At 42.6% G+C, this 23,177-nt stretch overlaps 1 protein-coding gene across 8 annotated transcripts in view; it reads right to left on the reverse strand.

The window, feature by feature from the left end:
• The window catches only part of LOC121284005 (inositol polyphosphate-4-phosphatase type I A-like), a 229,675-nt gene extending 210,108 nt beyond the window's left edge, over positions 1-19,567 (reverse strand). For 6 of the 8 annotated variants that reach the window (XM_041198900.1, XM_041198904.1, XM_041198907.1 and 3 more), the window contains exons 1-2: positions 19,340-19,567; positions 274-354 (exon numbers count right to left, since the gene is read on the reverse strand). The gene's annotated coding sequence lies outside the window, so the exon portion shown is untranslated. Of the gene's footprint in view, positions 1-273; positions 355-19,329 lie in introns of all 8 variants that reach the window. The other 2 variants (XM_041198901.1, XM_041198902.1) reach the window with 2 other exon arrangements.
• Positions 19,568-23,177: the final 3,610 nt, after the last annotated feature.

The following is a 23,177-nucleotide window of genomic DNA, read 5'->3' on the forward strand; positions in this document are numbered from 1 at the left end:
GAAAGACTACAACCTCAGCGTGGCTGCTCCAAATAATGGCAGTACAATATCAAAATCGTATTCATAATTATTTCATCGTAATGACCAAGTACCTGACACTAAACTATAACCCAAGATCAAATGTTCGTGGACAATATTTGAAGAGGAAGAGACAATAAGGTGTTCTTTAATAACCTTTAAAGATGCCACAGTGTCTTGTTGGGTTCCATATAGTACTCACCCTCCCTTTAGTTGTCTAGATTATTTGACGAAAATGGAATTCAAAATGCTTACCTTGCTTTTAGCATGTTGCAGTAAGCCTATAACTGTTCCTTGACATTCTGCACAGAGGAAGAGCAAGATGCTGTTTGGAACCTAAAAATGAACAAAAATACTTTTGCTGCAGTTTTAGGAGATCTATATCTTGCTGCAGTTTCTCCAGCTAATACTGCTCAACTGATCTACTTACATATCCTACCCAGATTTGAAACCAATGATTCAGCTGCATAGACGCAAGGGGATTTACATCACTTATTTAGACAGAACCCAGTCAATGTGCTGTTGAAGACTGGAGAATTCCCACATCTTTAACATTTGAAAATTCAAAGTAGGCTGAACAGAACTCCCAACTAAAATTTTCAGGGCCCAAGTGTAAAGTTCAGCCACTAAACCCCTGGGGAACATATGCAGCTTCAAGACATAATTACCCTACATAACACACAACTATTCCAAGCTTTGACACTGGAGGTTTCCTAATTATCGAACTTAAAAAAGCTTCAGTGACCTTAAAAACTAAAATAAGAATTCCACATTTTGATTTGGGGGAAAATAGGTCCCAATAGGCCTTTAAAAAAATTAAAATATGGATTCAAAGTTTTGATTTGGGGGGGAAAAAATTCCAAGATTATTTATTATCTTTGTTAATAGATTTATTTTGGTCTATATATACTTTTTGTCCATTGTTTGCTTACCAATATGGTGCAATACTTCAGCCAATGCTAAGAGAGATCAAAATTGGGCTTTTACCCAACCTTCAGTATTACCCCATAAGCTAGCTTGGGGAAACAATCACAGCAATGGAAAAACTGGAGGTCAGTCCCTCCTTCTACCGAGATTCAATGGAATGGCATACCATAATGTGGCACTCCAGATAGAGACCCATCAATTAAACAAGGCCCATTTATTTCCTGGTTACATGAGTCAGGTATATCAGGCCAAAGGAGCTGCCAAATTAAAATTATGCTACAGTTCTTAATGCTGGGAAGTATTAAGGAAATAAAGAACGTACAATATGTAAATAGTACAAAACAAGATATACCATTTTTACAAATGGAAAAAAGCTTTTTGTGTTATATACAAAATTCTTCTCTATTTGTAAAAATTCTCATTCTATTTTGTTAAACACCAATTAACTAGCATATGAGCCTGAACCAGTCAGAAGGAGAATGGTTTGGATGAAAACTAAAATAAACAAGGAAAGCCTCTTTTTCTCTCTCATTCTCTTCCACTAGCCATTAATACAGGCCAAGAAAAGTTGGAATGGTCACAAGCATATGGTCATTAAGACCTCGCAAATTGCGAAAGAGATTTAGAACATACACATGTCCTGAGTAGCTTGTTGTTGCATTATAAATCCAAGTTGGGGGCTTTTTATGGGCATCTTCTTGTGTAATGACCTACATGTATGTATGGGCAGTGCCTCCACAAACCTTTCATATATCTTGATTATAGTATACACCTTACACTATTGCTTACTATGCCATCCCTAAGACCACCTATTTCCACCTTCATGACATCATCTGACTTCACACCATCTCATCTCATCTACAGTTGAACCCTCAACCAGGCACAACTATTCCAATTGCCTGGCCAACCACCCACATACCACACCAAAAACCCAAGATCATCCAAAACTCTGCTGCCCCGTCTTGATGTGCACCAAGTCGTTTTCACCCACTACCCCTGCACCCACCGGTCCCCAGCAAGCAACACCTCAAACCCAAAATTCCAACCCCCATTTCAAATCCTTCGCCTCTCTCCATCCCTGCAATCCAAAATCCCTCCCCCCCACCAGCCCCAAAAACCCACAGAGATTCTTGTGTTCTTCTAATTTTGGTCTCCTGAGAATCCCCAACCGTAATCACTTCACCATTGGTGGCCGCACCTTCAACTGCCCAGGCCCCAAGCTCTGGCATTGCAGGCCCCTGCCCTACTTCTCTACCTCGCTGTCCTCTTTCAAGATACTCCCAAAAACCCACTTTTCAACCAAGCATCCAACCAAACATCTCCCTATGGAGCTCAGTGTCAAATTTTATTTTATAAAGTTCTTTTGAAGTGTCTTGGGACATCTTATAGTGTTAAAGGTGCTATACAAATACAGGTCGTTAGTGAGAGACATTAGTTACTTGTTAAATGTTTTTGGTTTATCAGTAAGAGAGTCAGATTAAATAGGCTAGATGTAAAATCAGAATATGTATGCAGCTATTACAGGTAAAGTACTTCAAATCTGGCAACCTCAGGACAGAGTCCATGCCAGATTTCAGAACTCGCAGTTTTTGGGGGAAAAAATTGGAACATCTTAATTCAGTGAATAAGGGACACAGGAAAGAGTAATTAGGGATGGGCAATAAACACTGGTCTAGCCTACATCTTGTAAATGAATAAAAAAATGATTGCAAAGCTTAGGTTATTGGCCATGTTGCCGTCAATATTAATTCACTTCTTACGCATTGGATTGAATAACTCTTTCATGCCTCCCCCCTTTCCCTACATCAGCACATCCTGTTTAAAATGAGAAAAGGTCAAACTGAAATGTTAAAAATGCCCTGTAGTTGTAACTGAAAACGATTTGTTTTTAATTCATGCAAAATTGTACAGTACTCTTTATTAAGTCTCTTTGAACTGATTTAGGCCAGCTACAAGGCTACCAGTGCCCATGGAACTTAAAGGCTTTTGGGAATCAAGTGCAACATTTGAATTTAAGCCTGTGGGCTTCTATTTGGGTGGCTTTAATGACATCAAAACTCAAAACAACTACTCTGTGCTGTAGCAAGAACAGGCAAATGTCTTGACCCCAAGTACATAGCTAAATATTCTAACTCATTGGATTCTGCAAGTCTTTTGTTCTTGCTGGGTGAGTTCAACCGTCTTTGTCACATCTGCACTGAGTCGGGTGGGGTCAAGGTTCGCTGGAGTGCAGGAAAACGTCAGGTGTGCAAAGCTGTTCAATACTCAGCACCTCCCTGAAGTCACTCCCCGCCAACTCCCTGCTGAACTCCACCCCCTTCCAAACTCCCGGAACACCCCCACCCCCTAGGTTGGGTGGGGTGGAATCAAGGTTCACTGCAGCGAGGGAGAAAAGTATCCAGTTTTCAGACACCACCGTTTTTCAGTTAACCATATTTGAGAGTCCTAGACTCTCCCACAAGGGGAAACAACCTCTCAACAACTACCCTGTCAAGCCCCCTAAGAATCTTACATGTTTCAATAAGGTTGCCTCTCATTCTTCTAAATTCCAATGAATACATCTCCAACTTACTCAACCTCTCCTCATAAAAAAATCATTCCATACCCAGGATCAACCATTCTGATGAGTCATACGGACTCGGAACGTTAACTCTGTCTTCCTCTCCACAGATGCTGTCAGACCTGCTGAGTTTTTCCAGCAATTTTCGTTTTTGTTTCAGATTTCCAGCATCTGCAGTATTTCACTTTTATCAACCTAGTGGACCTTCTCTGGACTGCCTACAATGCCAGTATATTTTTCCTTAGGTAAGGGGACCAAAACTGTTCACAGTATCCTAGGTGTGGTATAACTAGTTCCTTGTATAGTTTTTGCAAGACTTCACTACTTTTATACTCCATTCCCTTTGAAATAAAGGCCAACATTCCATTTGCCTTCCCTATTACCCACTGAACTTGTATGCTAGCATTTTGGGATTCATGCACGAAGACCCCCAAATCCCTCTGTGCTGCAGCTTTCTGCATCTTTCATCATTTGCATACTATTCAGCTCTTCTATTCTTCCTGCCAAAGTGCACAACCTCACATTTTCCCACATTATATTCAACCTGTCAAGTTTTTGCCCAGTTTTTTTTTGTTATCTGTAAGTAGACATTCACCGCTACTACAAGTCTCATTATGAAATTAGAGCTGTAATGCAACTGTACTCAGTCAAAGGAAAGCAAAGCACATTACATATTGCTCTGTGCTTCCCAAAGGCTCAAACAAAATTTGGCAATGATGTGCATGGAAATGTAGGAACAGAAATAGATCATTCCCCTCAGCCTGTTCCACCATTCAATACAATCATGGCTGCAGTTCAACCTCAACTCCACTTTCCTGCCTGTTCTCCATATCCCTCGATTCCCTGAGATATCAAAAATGATCAATTCAAGCCCTAAATATACTCAGCTATGGAGAAACCGCAACCTCCTGGGGTAGACAATTCCAAAGGTTCACAGCTTCAGCGAAGAAATTTCTCATCTCAGTCCTAAATGACTGACCCTTATTCTGAGGTTGTGCCCCCATGTACTAGATGCCCCAACTAGACTCTCCCAGAGGACAATACAGGTGATCTTAAACAAGGTTAAGAACACATCTATATGTCTACTTCTCTACAAAAACAGAATTACCTGGAAAAACTCAGCAGGTTTGGCTGCATCGGCGGAGAAGAAAAGAGTTGACGCTTCGAGTCCTCATGACCCTTCGACAGAACTTGAGTTCGAGTCCAAGAAAGAGTTGAAATATAAGCTGGTTTAAGGTGTGTTTGTGTGTGTGGGGGGGAGAGAGAGAGAGAGAAAAAGAAGTGGAGGGCGTTGGTGTGGTTGTAGGGACAAACAAGCAGTGATAGAAGCAGATCATCAAAAGATGTCACAAACAACAGAACACATAGGTGTTAAATTGGTGATATTATCTAAACGAATGTGCTAATTAAGAATGAAAGGTAGGGCACTCAAGGTATAGCTCTAGTGGGGATGGGGAGAGCATAAAAGATTTAAAAATATTTAAAAATAATGGAAATATGTGGGAAAAGAAAAATTTATATAATTTATTGGAAAAAAACAAAAGGAAGGGGGAAACAGAAAGGGGGTGGGGATGGAGGAGGGAGCTCAAGACCTAAAGTTGTTGAATTCAATATTCAGTCCGGAAGGCTGTAAAGTGCCTAGTTGGAAGATGAGGTGTTTTCCTCCAGTTTGCGTTGGGCTTCACTGGAACAATGCAGCAAGCCAAGGACAGACGTGGGCAAGAGAGTAGGGTAGAGTGTTAAAATGGCAAGTGACAGGGAGGTTTGGGTCATTCTTGCGGACAGACCGCAGGTGTTCTGCAAAGCGGTCGCCAAGTTTACGTTTGGTCTCTGCAATGTAGAGGAGACCACATTGGGAGCAACGAATGCAGTAGACTAAGTTGGGGGAAATGCAAGTGAAATGCTGCTTCACTTGAAAGGAGTGTTTGAGCCCTTGGACGGTGAGGAGAGAGGAAGTGAAGGGGCAGGTGTTGCATCTTTTGCGTGGGCATGGGGACGTGCCATAGGAGGGGGTTGAGGAGTAGGGGGTGATGGAGGAGTGGACCAGGGTGTCCCGGAGGGAGCATCCCTACGGAATGCCGATAAGGGGGTGAAGGGAATATGTGTTTGGTGGTGGCATCGTGCTGGAGTTGGCAGAAATGGCGGAGGATGATCCTTTGAATGCGGAGGCTGGTGGGGTGATAAATGAGGACAAGGGGGACCCTATCATGTTTCTGGGAGGGAGGAGAAGGGGTGAGGGCGGATGCGCAGGAGATGGGCCGGACACGGTTGAGGGCCCTGTCAACGACTGTGGGTAGAAAACCTCGGTTAAGGAAGAAGAAGGACATGTCAGAGGAACTGTTTTTGAAGGTAGCATCATCGGAACAGATGCGACGGAGGCGAAGGAACTGAGAGAATGGGATGGAGTCCTTACAGGAAGCGGGGTGTGAGGAGCTGTAGTCGAGATAGCTTCTGGGAGTCGGTGGGTTTGTAATGGATATTGGTGGACAATCTATCACCAGATTTGAGACAGAGAGGTCAAGGAAGGGAAGTGTCAGAGATGGACCACGTGAAAATGATGGAGGGGTGGAGACTGGAAGCAAAATTAATAAATTTTTCCAAGTCCCGACGAGAGCATGAAGCAGCATGTACCGGAGAAAGAGTTGTGGAAGGGGGCCGGAGTAGGACTGGAACAAGGAATGTTCCACATGCCCCATAAAGAGACAGGCATAGCTGGGGCCCATGTGGGTACCCATAGCCACACCTTTTATTTGGAGGAAGTGAAAGGAGTTGAAGGAGAAATTGTTCAGTGTGAGAATAAGTTCAGCCAGACGGAGGAGAGTAGTGGTGGATGAGGATTGTTCGGGCCTCTGTTCGAGGAAGAAGCTAAGGGCCCTCAGACCATCCTGGTGGGGGATGGAGGTATAGAGGGATTGGACGTCCATGGTGAAGAGGAAGCGGTTGGGGCCAAGGAACTGGAAATTGTTGATGTGACGTAAGGTGTCAGAGGAATCACGGATGTAGGTGGGACTTTAGGTGGGACCCAATCTCTGGTGATAGACTGTCCACCAATATCCATTACAAACCCACCGACTCCCACAGCTACCTTGACTACAGCTCCTCACACCCCGCTTCCTGTAAGGACTCCGTCCCATTCTCTCAGTTCCTTCGCCTCCGTCGCATCTGTTCCAATGATGCTACCTTCAAAAACAGTTCCTCTGACATGTCCTCCTTCTTCCTTAACCGAGGTTTTCCACCCACGGTCGTTGACAGGGCCCTCAACCGTGTCCGGCCCATCTCCCGCGCATCCGCCCTCACGCCTTCTCCTCCCTCCCAGAAACATGATAGGGTCCCCCTTGTCCTCACTTATCATCCCACCAGCCTCCGCATTCAAAGGATCATCCTCCGCCATTTCCGCCAACTCCAGCATGATGCCACCACCAAACACATCTTCCCTTCACCCCACCCATCGGCATTCCGTAGGGATCGCTCCCTCCGGGACACCCTGGTCCACTCCTCCATCACCCCCTAGTCCTCAACCCCCTCCTATGGCACCACCCCATGCCCACACAAAAGATGCAACACCTGCCCCTTCACTTCCTCTCTCCTCACCGTCCAAGGGCCCAAACACTCCTTTCAAGTGAAGCAGCATTTCACTTGCATTTCCCCCAACTTAGTCTACTGCATTCGTTGCCCCCAATGTGGTCTCCTCTACATTGCAGAGACCAAACGTAAACTGGGCGACCACTTTGCAGAACACCTGCGGTCTGTCCGCAAGAATGACCCAAACCTCCCTGTCGCTTGCCATTGTAACACTCCACCCTGCTCTCTTGCCCACGTCTGTCCTTGGCTTGCTGCATTGTTCCAGTGAAGCCCAACGCAAACTGGAGGAACAACACCTCATCTTCCGACTAGGCACTTTACAGCCTTCCGGACTGAATATTGAATTCAACAACTTTAGGTCTTGAGCTCCCTCCTCCATCCCCACCCCCTTTCTGTTTCCCCCTTCCTTTTGTTTTTTTCCAATAAATTATATAGATTTTTCTTTTCCCACCTATTTCCATTATTTTTAAATATTTTTAAATCTTTTATGCTCTCCCCACCCCCACTAGAGATATACCTTGAGTGCCCTACCATCCATTCTTAATTAGCACATTCGTTTAGATAATATCACCAATTTAACACTTGTGTTCTTTTGTTCTGTTGTTTGTGACATCTTTTGATGATCTGCTTCTATCACTGCTTATATAAATATAAAAACAAAAAAACTGCTGATGCTGGAAATCCAAAACAAAAACAGAATTACCTGGAAAAACTCAGCAGGTCTGGCAGCATCGGCGGAGAAGAAAAGAGTTGACGTTTCGAGTCCTCATGACCCTTCGACAGAACTGCTTGTTTGTCCCTACAACCACACCAACCCCCTCCACTTCTCTCTCTCTCTCCCCCCACACACCTTAAACCAGCTTATTCTTCAACTCTTTCTTAGACTCACTCAAGTTCTGTTGAAGAGTCATGAGGACTCGAAACGTCAACTCTTTTCTTCTCCGCCGATGCTGCCAGACCTGCTGAGTTTTTCCAGGTAATTCTGTTTTTGTTTTGAATTTCCAGCATCCGCAGTTTTTTTGTTTTTATGTCTACTTCTCTACTTGAGTGAGTCTTTGCCTTCAAATTTTTAAGCTGCAACAGTTCCTCTGTTGGCTCAGTTATTCTGAAATGATATCAGGGACAAAATTGTCACTTGGAATCATGGATTAATTACTGACAACCATTGATTTGTTAAAGGCAAGCCAGGTTTAACAAAATTGACTGAATTTTTCATGAAGTAATGGAAAAGGTTGAAGATAAGGTAGTTTACGTTGCACGTAAGGACTTTCAAAAGGCATTTGATAAAGCTTCACACAATAGATGTTCACAAGATTGAAATCTGTGATTTTAAAGATCAGTGCCAGCATGGTTACAAAGTTGGTTAAGAAAAAACAGTAGTGGTGAATGGTTGTTTTCCAGACTGCGAGGAAATATTCAGTCATGTCCCAATCACTTCCCCTTTTGATCTATTTAATGGCCTGGTCAAGGGGATGGTAGCACGATTTCAAAATCCGAAGACAACATAAAACTTGGAATCAGTGAGCAGAATAGCGACAGACTTGAAGGGGACAGAAAAGCCGATGAAATGGGAAGAAACATTAAATTTAATGCATAGGAGTTTTGCATTTTGTAAGGAAAATCAAGAAAAGCAATAGAAACCAAATTAAACAAAATGGTACAATTTTAATAGAGGGTGGAACAGAGAATCCTGGGGTTCACATACAAAATCTTTGAAGGTGGCAGGGCAGGTTGATACAGCAGTTTTAAAAAAATGGGATCCTGGCTCTATAAATAGAAGCAGAGAGTATAAAGGCAAGGAAGTTATGGTAAACCTTTATAAATCACTGGTTAGGCCTCAGCTAGAGAATAATGTCCAATTCTGGACACCACATTTTAAGGAGGACGTCAAGGCCTTACTTAGAGAGGGAGTAAATGAGACTGAACAGAACACAAGGCATATGGGACTTAAGTTACGTGGAGAAACTAGGAAGTGCGAGATTGCTCTTCTCAGAGAAAATAAGTAAAGGAGATACTTAGTACTTATGAGGGATTTTGATACAGCAAAAATGAGAAGCTGTATCCACTGGTGAGTCAGTCAGCAACCAGAGGAAACAGAATGAAGATATTTGGCATTATAACAAGTGTTGTTGGTTGGGGGGTAGCAGGAAAGAGGAGGAAACTTTCATGCAGTGTGCACAACCTGAAAGGGTGGGGGAAAGCAGATTTCACAAAGTTACAAAAGAGAACTGAATATGTACAGTACTTTAAAATGGGAATAACTATAGTACTAAGGGGGAAAAACTGAGGAGGGGGATTAATTGGTTAGCTCTTTCAAAGAACTGGAACAGCTGGAATGGCCTCCTCTTGCACTTCAAGGTTCAATGCTCGAGGCTTACTATACCTGACACTACATTTGATCCTAAATGCCTTCAGTACTGGACCATAATGAACATTCCCTGTTCTCTTTCTCTAGATTGTGCCACGGGATCTTTCACATCCAGCTCAACAGACAGACAGTTTAAGAAATTCAAATCCAGTGGGCAATTCAGCAAATGGTTACAAATGCCTGGAAGGAAGTCATGTGTTCAAGCTCTCAGTGAAAGAATGATGGAGATGAAACTCAAATAGGGGAAAAAGAGTAAACTACAAAAATAAGGTTGATCTGGTACTTGCAGCTATATGGTATTAAAGTTTTAATCTCAGTCTTGACTAGTCTCAAACAAATTGACAGTTCTCAGTCAAGCCATTAGGTAAGACATCCTGCACAAAGGATACAGAACATTAGAACCAGCATTGTCCTATAGACATGGCAACAGCTGGCATGAAAGAATCTATTCCCTTAACTGCTCTGCATTACCAGATAACAGTCTATATAGATACAAAGACAAAAAGAAAAAGTTCTGAAGATTTTGCTTATTTATTTTTTATCTTGTGTCTTTAGCTGTTTGTTACAACTGAGTGGTTTAGCAAACAGTTTAGCATTTTACAATTTTACTATTACCATGTGACTGACATGTATGCCACCTTCTACTAAACTAAAACTTCAAAAAGCTGTTGAAGTACATTTGGGTTTTGTTTTAATGGGTGTGTACTATAATCTTTTTTGTTCATAATAGGCCACAAATATTTGAAATCACAAAGGAACTGTCACTTTTCTTCACTAAGATGTATTTCAGAAAGTGTACAAAAACAATTGCATGTTTGTTTCCATCTAAAACAATTATAAATTTCTATATCCGTATTTGATATTTAGGCACATTTCCACAACATTATGTTGTAGTACACTATAGGATGCTTTGTCTGGCTGCCATTATATTCTCTTTCCCAACACTTGCTGGGTTACATTTCTTCAAGTTTTAGTAGTCCTCAGTCCCTACCCAAAATTGCTATTTGCAACATACAAGCCTAAGATACTTTTCAATGGAATAGCCTAAAGAACAAGGTACTTGGGATTAGAGCCAGAAAGCTGCCAGGTTCACAGAATGGTACCCAGCAAAATTCAGCAGCCGAGAGTTTCTGTTCAAAATGTGACAATTTTTTTAAAAAAACATTAAGCCAATTTCAAATGAATAGTATTGTACAAACTACAAGATCTGTATTATATTAACAAGCACAAACCTATTCTGACAGTATAACATTTAGTGCATTACAAGAACACAAGCAATAGGAGCAGGAATAGATCACATGGCCCACCAAGCTTGCTCCACCATTCAATACAATCATGGCTGATAATACAAGCTGGCATAATACTTAAATATGTTCAATAAATAAAGCCTTGACCATTCATTTTTTTCTTGTCCTGTGTCAAATTTCAAAACCGCCTCAACACAAAATCCGCATTCACAACTGTCAAGTTACTAGTTTTATTTGACCACTTAGGAGAAACTATCGACTGGGGAGATGGAGGGGAACTTCCTCCATCACAGAGGGATTTAAATTGGAAATTAAACACAACTGTTATATGCACAGGAACTTCCAAAGTACAACATAACACCAATTTTCTGAGAATAATCAGGTCCCCAAATGATGGTACAGCAGTGCTGTAGGCATGGAAATGACAGGTGTATATTAAACAAAATAATCAGTTGTTTTATTCACTAAACGAGACAAATAAAATTATGAAATGAAGCAACATCCTCCAAAAACTTTAGTAGATAACATACCTAATATACCTTTTTTCCCAAGATCAAGAGTAACACAGTGATCTTTAACAAGTCTTCTTCACTTCCTCCCATTCTGGAAACAATATATCAATTCAGGAAAGAGAGAGATTAAAATATTGCCCACCCACACCTCATCACTTCCTTCCCATCAGTTCAAAAGGTTCTGAAAAAGAAAGTGCTTTCTTAAATAGTAGTATGAAACCATACCAAATAGCAACAATATATTGTTTATGCAGCACAGGGAACTGAAAGTTGGAAAATGATTTGAAATGAAGACACCAGTCACCTTTTTCACAGCACCTTGACACATAATTGATCTTTGGAGTTCCTCTGACATGTCCTCCTTCTTCCTTAACCGATGTTTTCCACCCACGGTCGTTGACAGGGCCCTCAACCGTGTCCGGCCCATCTCCCGCGCATCCGCACTCACACCTTCTCCTCCCTCCCAGAAACATGATAGGGTCCCCCTTGTCCTCACTTATCACCCCACCAGCCTTCGCATTCAAAGGATCATCCTCTGCCATTTCCGCCAACTCCAGCATGATGCCACCACCAAACACATCTTCCCTTCACCCCCTCTGTCAGCAATCCGTAGGGGGAATTTCGTATCTACTTTTTTTGACAACTTTAGAATGTTCTTCCTCTGGTTTAATACAATCTTTACCTTCTCTTGTTAGCTATCTTTGGATTACCTTTCCTGTTGGTTTTTGTGCCTCAAAAGAAGGTAAATTTGTTGTAAACCATGTACTAATTCTTTAAATGCTAGCCATTGCCTGTCTAGCATCATACCTTTTAATGTAGTTTCCCAATCCACCACAGTCAATTTTCCCCTCATACCTTTGTAGCTTCCTTTGTTTAGATTTACGATGCCAGCATACTATGATCACTCTTCCTGAGAGGTTCCTTTACATCAAAATTGTTAATGAGCTCTTTACTACACTAGATCTAAAATAGTCCGTTCTCTATTTGTTCCTCAACATACTATTCTAGAAAACCATCGTGTTTACATTCCATCTTGTATACATTCCAGGAATTCGGCCTCCACGACATTAGTGCTAATTATGTTTACCAAAAAAATGTAGATTGAAGTCCCCTGTGATTACTGTATTACCCTTGTGACATGCACCTCTAATTTCCTGTGCCCTACATTATCACTATTGTTTGAAGGCCTATAAACAACACCCACCAATGTTTGTTGTCCCTTGCTGTTTCTTAGTTCTGCCCAAACGGTTTCTACAACTTGATCTTCCAATCCTCCCATATTAATGTACTGATCTCACCCTTTATTAACAGTGCTACCCCATCTCCTTTTCCTTTTTGCTTATCCTTCCTCAATGTCAAATATCCTTGAACAGTCAGTTCCCAGCTTTGGTCATCCTGCAGCCATATCTCTGTAATGGCGATCAGATCATTCCAGTTTACCTCCATTTGATTAGTCAATTCATCTACCTTGATGCAAAAGCTGTGTGTTCAGAAAGAGTGTTTTTAATTGTCTTTTTATTATTTTTGCAACCTCTAACCCTATCTGTTGGCACACTCTGTACGTTCTGTCCCATACTGCCACACCCAGGTTATCAATTCCCTTGCTCTCTTGCCTTGTTCTCTCTAATTTATCACATCTTCCCTCGCTTGATCCATCTCCCCCACTATTTAGTTTAAAACCCTCTCTACCCTAGTTATACAACCCGCCAGAACATTGGTTCCAGCGTAACTCTGGTGAAGACCATCCCAATGGTGCAGCTCCACTTTCCCCAGTACTGATGCCAGTGCTCCATGAATTGAATAGGGCTACAGGCTAATGGAAAGGCTCACGTTGCATAAACTGCATGTGAAGCTCAAGAATTTATAACCTCAAAAACAGAACTCTCAACAGTCAGCTTGACATTTTTGACAGTTGGCAACATTCACAAAAGGATTACCTACATCTAAGATTGCAATATTCATTACAGCAAAAAAGAAAATTTCATGCATAATGAAATAAGATGAAGTAGCAAATCAAAAAAGATAATATAATTTTTCTTTGAGCATGAAAATTTTGTCCTCTTTTCACCAAAGAGGTGAAAATAGGACAAACGCAGCTTTGAATTTAAAATAAATTGCTAATCCTTGTCAAGATATAATAATGTCTATAATGTTATTGGAAATTATTTTAAAATAGAGTTCTAGTGGTATGTGTGTGTGTCTTAGTTGAATTAAAGCCAGCTGGTCTAGAGGCTTTGTTATCATAGTGATTCGTAAACATATCTTTGAGCTTACAATCTTTTAATTAATAAATGTCTAATCTAGTTATATAAAAACCTCTTGAGACTCGATGGTCGGAATTCAAAGACTGCACCTCGAAACATAAAAATTGCAAAAATTGGTTATGACAGTTGTTTCAAGTTTCCCTCTGGGATTTGAATAGTTCAGCATTTATTATTGGCTGTGTCAAAATATCCTCCACTATAAAAGCTACTACTGATTTTACAATTTTCTACTATGACCTATAACTTTGTTGATTGAGTTATCAGTGGGGCTGGAATAGTAAAGCACTATTTAACGTAGCATAAGGGAGGTGATGGCATAGTGGTATTGTCACTGGACTAGTAATCCAGAGACCCAGGATAATGCTCTTGGGACCTGCATTCAAATCAAAAATAGAATTTGAAGTCAATAAAAATCTGGAATTAAAAATCCAGTGATGACCATGAAACCATTGTTGATTGTTGTAAAAACCCATCTGGTTCACTAATGTCCCCTTTAGGTAATGGGATCTATCATCCTTACCTGGTCTGGCCGACATGTGACTCCAGACCCATAGCAATGTGGCTGACTTTTAAATGCCCTCTCGAAATGGCCTAGCAAGCCACTCGGTTGTGACAAACCGCTACAAAGACACAAAAAATGAAACCAGACGGACCAAATTGACCTAGGCACTGGAAACGACAACAGCAATCGCAGCCCTGTCGACCCTGCAAAGTCCTCCTTCCTAACGCTTGGGAGCTAGTGCCAAAATTGGAGAACTGTCTCACAGACTAGTCAAGCAACAACCCGACATAGTCATCCTCACGGGATCATACCTTACAGATAATGTCCCAGACTCCACCATCACCATCCTGAGTATGTCCTGTCCCGCTGGCAGGACAGACCCAGCAGAGGTGGTAGCACAGTGGCACACAGTTGGGAGGGTGTTGCCCTGGGTGTCTTCAACATCAACTCCAGACGCAATGAAGTCTCATGGCAGCAGGTCAAACATGAGCAAGGAAACCTCCTGCTGATTACCACGTACAGCCCTCCCTCAGCTGATGAATCAGTGCTTCTCCATGTTGAACATCACTTGGAGGAAGCAGTGAGGGTGGCAAGGGCGCAGAATGTTCTCTGGGTGAGGGACTTCAACATCCATTACCAAGAGTGGCTCAGCAGCACCACTACTGACCGAGCTGGCAAAGTCCTAAATGACACAGCTGCTAGGCTAGGTCTGCGGCAGTTGGTGAGGGAATAAATAAGACGGAAAAACATACCTGACCTCATCCTCACCAACCTGCCTGCTGCAGATGCATCTGTCCATGATAGTATCGGTAGGAGTGACCACCGCATAGTCATCGTGGAGACGAAGTCCCGCCTTCACACTGAGGACACCCTCCATTGTGTTGTGTGGCACTACCACCGTGCTAAATAGGGTGGATTTCGAACAGGTCTAGCAACTCAATACTGGGCATCCATTAGGCACTGTGGGCCATCAGCAGCAGCAGAATTGTACTCGAACACAATCTGTAACCTTGTGGCCTGACATATCCCCCACTCTACCCATTACCATCAAGCCTGGGGATCAACCCTGGTTCAATGAAAAGTGCAGGATGGCATGCCAGGAGCGGCACAAGGCATACCTAAAAATGAGGTGTCAAACTGGTGAAGCTCTAAAACGGGACTACTTTCATGCCAAACAGCATAAGCAGCAAGTAACAGACAGAGCTAAGCGATCCCACAACCAACAGATCAGATCTAAGCTCTGCAGTCCTGCCACAACCAGTGGTGGATAATTAAACAACTCACTGGAGGAAGTGGCTCCACAAATATCCCCATCCTCAATGATGGGGAAGCCCAGCACAGCAGCGCAAAAGACAAAGCTGAAGCATTCACAACAATCTTCAGCCAGAAGTGCCGAGCGTATGATCCTTCTGTGCCTCCGCCAGAGGTCCCCAGCATCTCAGATGCCAGTCTTCAGCTAATTCAATTCACTCCAAGTGATATCAAGAAACAGGTGAAGGCACTGGATACTGCAAAGGCTATGGGCCCTGACAACATTCCGGCAACAGTACTGAAGACTTGTGCTCCAGAACTTGCCTCACCCCTAGCCAAGCTCTTCCAGTACAGCTGCAACATTGGCATCTACCCAGCTATGTGGAAAATTGCCATGGGTGTCCTGTACACAAAAAGCAGGGCAAATCCAACCCGGCCAATTACCACCCCATCAGTCTACTCTCCATCATCAAAAAAGTAATGAAAGGGGTGATCAACAGGGCTATCAAGCAGCACTAGCTTAGCAATAACCTGTACGCTGATGCCCAGTTTGGGTTCCGGCAGGGCCACTCAGCTCCTGGCCTCATTACAGCCTTGGTTCAAACATGGACAAAAAAGCTGAATTCCTGAGGGGAGGTGAGAGTGACTGCCCGTGACATCAAGGCAGCATTTGACCAAGTGTGGCATCAAGGGGCCCTAGCAAAACTGATGTCAATGAGAATCGGGGGAAAACTCTCAGTTGGTTAGAGTCACACCTAGCACAAAAGAAGACGGTTGTGGTTGTTGGAAGTCAGTCATCTCAGCTCCAGGACATCACTGCAGGAGTTCATCAGGGTAGTGTCCTAGGCCCAACCATCTTAAGCTGCTTCATCAATGACATTCGTTCCATCATAAGGGCAGAAGTGGGGGTGGTCGCTGGTGATTGCGCAATGTTCAGCACCATTCGCGACTCCTCAGATACTGAAGCAGTCCATGTCCAAATGCAGCAAGACCTGGACACTATTCAGGCTTGGGCTGACAAGTGGCAAGTAATATTTGTGCCACACAAGTGCCAAGCAATGACCATCTCCAACAAGAGAGAATCCAACCATCGCCCTTTGATGTTCAATGGCATTACCATCACTGAATCCCCCACTATCAGCATCCTGGGGGTTACCATTGACCAAAAACTGAACTGGACTAGCCATATAAATACTGTGGCTACAACAGCAAGTCAGAGGCTAGGAATCGTGCGATGAGTAACTCGCCTCCTGATTCCCCAAAGCCTGTCCACCATCTACAAGGCACAGGTCAGGAGTGATGGAATACTCCCCACTTACCTGGATGAATGCAGCTCCTACAACACTCAAGAAGCTGGACACCGTCCAGGACAAAGCTTGATTGGCACCACATCTACAAACGTTCACTCCCTCCACCACCAATGCACAGTAGCAGCAGTGTGTACCATCTACAAGGTGCACTGCAGGAATTCACCAAGGGTCCTTAGACAGCACCTTCCAAACCCACAACCACTACCACCTAGAAGGACAAGGGCAGCTGATAGATGGGAACACCATCACCTGAAAGTTCCCCTCCAAGTCACTCACCATCCTGACTTGGAGATACATCACCATTCCTTCACTGTCGCTAGGTCAAAATCCTGGAACTCCTTTCCTAATAGCACTGTGCGTGTACCTACACCACACAGACTGTAGCGGTTCAAGGCGGCAGTTCAACGCCACCTTCTCAGGGGCAATTAGGGATGGGCAATAAATCCTGGCCCAGCCAGCGAAGCCCATCCCGTGAATGAATAAAAAAAATAACTGGTCATCCCTCAACAGTATCAGAAGTTGAAGCTAAATGAGCTCAACTGAGCTTCTGACAGGTGTACTTACTAGTCAATGATCTAATTCGTGTAACAGAAACTGAGTTCCAGCCAACATTTTTCCTTGGACACTAAACAGCAACCATCAAAAAGCAAATTAAATAGTAAATGCAATGATCAGTAAATGCTGTTTTGCAGGCAAGGGAAAAATCAGAACTTCTGGTCAAGTCAATTCCTGTAACAACAACATTCACAAAAAGGAAACTATCCACCTGGCTAGTTACTAACTGTGGTAACACAATTTTTTCGATGCTGTTTGGATTTTCTTGTCAATTTAATTGCTTGAATCGACATGCATTGACACTGTGGTTATAAGACCATAATATGACAATAATTTATATCTTCATAGCACTTTTTATGATGCGGCAGGTGACATGTGCCAGGTAGACCTAATACACAAGGAAAACTAGGCTAAGCTATCACAGATTTGAAATTTGTATTTATTACAAGAAGATTTGTGCAATGAATTCAAAAGTATTAAGTACACGATAAACTTCAGAGATTTTAAAAATTAAATTAAAACATTAACAAAAGAAAAGAATTCAAACAGGCATAAGATTACAGTTACTCGATATTATAACAAATCCCAAAATTCCTAATTAACCTGACTTCCAACTACACACCCTCTATAAGGCAAGAGTCCAAATTAGATTTTAAATTTAAATGAGCAATACCACAGTAGCCACTCGAGTGGAATTCCAAAGGCTTTTATCACAACTTTAGTTACTGAACACAGCAGACTTCTGTAACAGTGGCTAGAGGCTTTTCCCTATATATTTCTTTAATGTATCAAATCTCATCTCTCTGGAAATTACTTTTCCCATAATATAAAACTCTTTCACGTTGTCAATATAGCCTTTTTCCTTTTGGGAAAAATAAATGTTATAACCTTACCCTATTTATCTTGTTAACAGTAAACATCCTATCATCCCTTTGAAAATCAAACAACTCCCCACTTGCCTTAAAATGCAAATTTCATTCACACCTTATCCACTGACCCTTATACTCTAGCTCACTCATTAGCATTTCAAATACCCTTTTTACACCTGATTCTTCTGCTAATTTCAACCTAATTTCAGTCTATCTGGCTCTAATTCAATTAAATCAGTCATGCATACAGAACCATCTACACTGACAACCATAAACATCCCTTACAATATACCACACTATTATGAAAAATATGATTAGTTTCATAACACACTTCACAGAAGCATTATAAAACAAAATATCAATCCACATATGGAAGCATTAAATCATTAAATGCCTGGTCAAAGTGGTAGGTTTTAAGAAATACCTTAAAGGAGGAAAGCAAGGAAAAGGGGCAGAGAGATGTAGGGAGAGAATCCTAGAGCTTAGAGCCTAGGCACTCAAGGCACAATCACCAATGGTGGAGTAAGTAAAGTTAGGGCAGTGATATCAAATCAATCATGGTTAAGTAACCCAAAATAGTGTGATTTATTACAAACTGACTTATAGCCAGCAGGTAAGCCAAGGCCCTTGTCTGCCTTCTTGGGTGGATGTAAAACATCTCAAGGCACTATTTCAAAGAGCTGAAGGGGACTTGACCCCAGGTCAATATGCATCCTTCAATCAACATCACTAAAACAAATTATCTATCTGGCAACTGTCAAATTTGTTTGTGGGAGCTTGCTATGCAGAAACTCTCTGCCTCCCTTCCTGCATTACAATAATGACTACACTTCAGAAGTACTTCACTGGCTGTATAAGACGCTTTGGGACTTCCTGAGTTTAAGAAAGGCACTATATAAATTAAAGCATTGCTATACAGTAGAAAGCAGGTGCCTGCTGCACCTGATTATGTCGACTGCTTTAAGTATGGCACAGACATAATGGAAGCACTCATGAGGAGATACGTAATTTATGCATCTGGAAGTGGGAAGGGGTGGTATAATACGCCTTCAAATTAGGGGCAAAAGCGAATGATTCCCCTCCCCCCCCCCCCCCAAAAAAGACGAGAAGCTGCTCCTGCGCTGGCCATGAACTGCAGCTCATGACTGCACCACTCCTGCAACAAATGGTTCTGCTGCCTCAGCTGACAGGTTTCCTCCCATCAGCAGAGGCCTCAGGCCATCCTCCTACTGCGGGCAGCTGAGCAGATGAAGGAGTTCATCCCCCTTATCAAACGGGTCAGTAACCCCCGTCTTCCGTTGGGCCCTATCTTAATGTCCCTTCCCATCCCCTTTCCGACACTTATATAATTATAACTGACCCACCATTTCTTACCTGCGGCTTTCTCTTTGCCCGTCCCCGCAGACAGCGTCTGCACCTCCTCCACGCCGGCTGCAAAAATAAACAGATAACGGCAGCGGATGCACCAACTGTCCCGCTCGACGACCTCCTACTCTAACCCACTGCGCGTGCGCCGCTCCAACCCGCAGAGAGGATTTTGGGCAAAAACAGAATTACCTGGAAAAACTCAGCAGGTCTGGCAGCATCGGCGGAGAAGAAAAGAGTTGACGCTTCGAGTCCTCATGACCCTTCGACAGAACTTGCGTTCGAGTCCAAGAAATTATAGAGGATTTTGGGAGCTGTCGTTGTTCTTCCCAACCGTTCGATTGCGCTGGGAACAACTCAAACTACAGCTCCCAGAATTCATTGTGCTCTCCCTTCTCAGGCGCCTTGTCCCTTGCTTTGGGCAGCCAACAGTGCCTCGCAGATACTGTCCTTCATTCAAAGGGAATTTACAGTCAATCAGATTTTCTAATCACTGATCCAATTTCAGTCAGTAATAACCATTAAACTTGATAAAAGGGGATTATCATCTCACCAAAATAGCAAGTTCCAGGCGAGGCACCAACTGCTGCAACACAAGCATCTTTAATGAATTAAATTAGAATAGTTGCTGAAAGGTTATTGACTTGAAATGTTAACTCTGTTTCATTTTCCACGATGCTTCCTGACCACAGAGTTTCCAGTGTTTTTATATTATACATTAAGCTTATGTTAATAATTAGTTTAAGATTTTCTTCACTAAAAATTCTATATTTCCATGGTCATCAACATCGACTAAAGATTAAAAGTGAAACATGTTATAAACTCACATAAATAAGTTTAAACACTTATATGTCAAAATAGGTGATATGATATTTGAACTTACCTAAATGGGTGTAGATCAACTGCCCATTAGAGAAATCTGTATGATATGCAATGCCAATTGTACAAAGAAAAAGTACAGCACAGGAACAGGCTCTTTGGCCCTCCAAGCCTGCACCGATCATATTGCCTGTCAACCTAAAACATTTTGTACTTCCGGGGTCCGTATCTCTCTATACCCATCCTATTCATGTATTTGTCAAGCTGCCTCTTAAACACCACTATCGGACCTGCTTCCACCACATCCTCTGGCAGCGAATTCCAGACACTCACTACCCTCTGTGTAAAAAACTTGTCCCGCACATCTCCTCTAAAGTTTTCTCCTCTCACTTTAAGTCTATGTCCCCTAGTAACTGACTCTTCCACCCTGGGAAAAAGCTGCTATCTACTCTGTCCAGGCCACTCATAATTTTGTAAACTTCTATCAATTCGCCCCTCAATCTCCGTCGCTCTAGTGGGAACAGTCCAAGTTTCTCCAACCTCTCCTTATGGCTAATAACCTCCAGACAGGCAGCATCCTGGTAAACCTCCTCTGCACCCTCTCCAATGCCTCCATATCCTTCTATAATGTGGCGACCAGAATTGCACGCAATATTCCAAGTGTGGCCTAACCAAGGTTCTATACAGCTGCAGCATGAGCTTTTATACTCCATACCCCTGCCGATGAAGGCAAGCATGCCCTATGCCTTCCTGACTACCTTATCCACCTGCGTTGCCACTTTCAGTGGCCTAAGGACCTGTACACCCAGATCCCTCTGCCCATCGATGCACCTAAGGGTTCTGCCATTTACTGTATAATTCCTACTTGTATTAGACCTTCCAAAATGCATTACCTTGCATTACCGGATTAAACTCCATCTGCCATTTCTCTCCCAAGTCTCCAACCGACCTATATCCCGTTGTATCCTTTGACAATCCTCTTCACTATCTGCAACTCCTCCAACCTTAGTGTCATCTGCAAACTTACTAATTAGCCGAGTTACATTTTCCTCCAAATCATTTACCTATACTACAAACAGCAAAGGTCCCAGCACTGATCCCTGCGGAACACCACTAGTATCCATCTTGCCAGCTCACCTTTGATGCCGTGCAACTTTACCTTCTGTACCAGTCTGCCATGAGGGACCTTGTCAAAGGACTTGCTGAAATCCATGTAGATAACATCCAACGCCCTTCCATCTTCGATCACCTTTGTCACTTCCTCGAAAAACTCGATCAAGTTAGTGAGACATGACCTCCCCTTCACAAAACCATGCTGCCTCTCACTAATACGCCCATTTGCTTCCAAATAGAACTAAATCCTGTCACGAAGAAACTTCCCCAATAATTTCCCTACCATTGACTTACACTCACCGGCCTGTAATTCCCTGGATTATCCCTGCCACCATTCTTAAACAATGGAACAACATTGGCCATTCTCCAGGCCTCTGGGAACTCACCTGTAGCCAGTGAGGATACAAAGATTTTTGTCATGGCCCCAGCAATCTCCTCCCTTGCCTCCCTCAGTACTCTGGAGTAGATCCCATTTGGCCCTGGGGACTTATCCACCTTAATATTCTTCAAGACACTTAACACCTCCTCTTTTTTGATCTCAACATGATCCAAGCTATCTACACACTCTTCCCTAGACAAATCGACTGCAAAGTCCTTCTCTTTGGTGAATACTGATGAGAAGCACTCATTTAGTATCTCTCCCATTTCTTCTGGCTCCACACACAGATTCCCACCTCTGTCCCTGAGTGAGCCTACCCTTTCCCTGGCTACCCTCTTGCTTTTTACATATGTATAAAAGTCCTTGGGATTTTCCTTAATCCTGGTCGCCAATGACATTTCATGACCTCTTTTAGCCCTCCTGACTCCTTGCTTAAGCTTCTTCCTACTCTCTTTATATTCTCCACGGGCTTCAACTGTTCCCAGCCTTCTAGCCCTTACGAATGCTTCCCTTTTCTTTTTGACTAATCTCACAATATCCTTCATTATCCAAGGTTCCTGAAACTTGCCATACTTATCCTTCATCCTAGCAGGAACATGCCGGTCCTGAATTCTTATCAACTGACATTTGAAAGCCCCCCCACACGTCAGTTGTTGATTTGCCCTCAAACATCTGCCTCCAGATTAGACTCCTCAGTTCCTGCCTAATATTGTTATAATTAGCCTTCCCCCAATTAAGCACCTTAACCTGAGGACTCCTATTATCCTTATCCACCAGTACCTTGAAACTTACTGAATTATGGGCACTTTTCTCGAAATGCTCCCCTACCGAAACTTCAACCACCCAGCCGGGTTCATTCCCTAATACCAGGTCCAGTATTGCCCCTTCCCTAGCTGTCTACGTATTGTCTCAAGAAGCCCTCCTGGATGCACCTTACAAATTCTGCACCATCCAAACCCCTAGCACTAAGTGATTCCCAGTCAATATACAACAAATGGGGAAATTAAAAATATACCCCCATGTTTCCTCCATTAACTTTATTGATAAAATTTAATGCCTAAAAATTTAAAATATCAGACATAGGAAAAAGCCATGGGCAACATCCATATATCATGAATCATGTTAAAATAGCTAAAAATGAACTTGAAAGAAACCTACAATTCTTCATGGACACAAAGCTCAATATGTCCAGCTAATGCAGGACAGAAGTCAATAATGCCAGTAATATGAATTATCAAAGCTGCCAAAACACTACAATACATGGCAGAGAACGTCAGGTGCTCAAGTGAGATGACAACTTGATTACTGTATCTAATGCTATTTTAAATTATGCTATGGAGTTGGATAACAGTGCACAAATTTAAACCAAGATAAGATAACTTTGGAACTGCTTCATCCAGAGAGTTGAAACTGACTTCTGGGAAAAGAATACTCTAGAATAATTTAAGAAACAATTTGACGCAGCAATGGTTGGGGGAGAAGTGGCATGTATGGCTGTCTTGGGTGGTGAATCAAGAAGAGCTAAAAGGCCTTCTT

This window comes from Carcharodon carcharias, chromosome 11 (genome assembly GCF_017639515.1).
Source record: "Carcharodon carcharias isolate sCarCar2 chromosome 11, sCarCar2.pri, whole genome shotgun sequence".
In the NCBI taxonomy this organism is placed as follows: Eukaryota; Metazoa; Chordata; class Chondrichthyes; order Lamniformes; family Lamnidae; genus Carcharodon; species Carcharodon carcharias.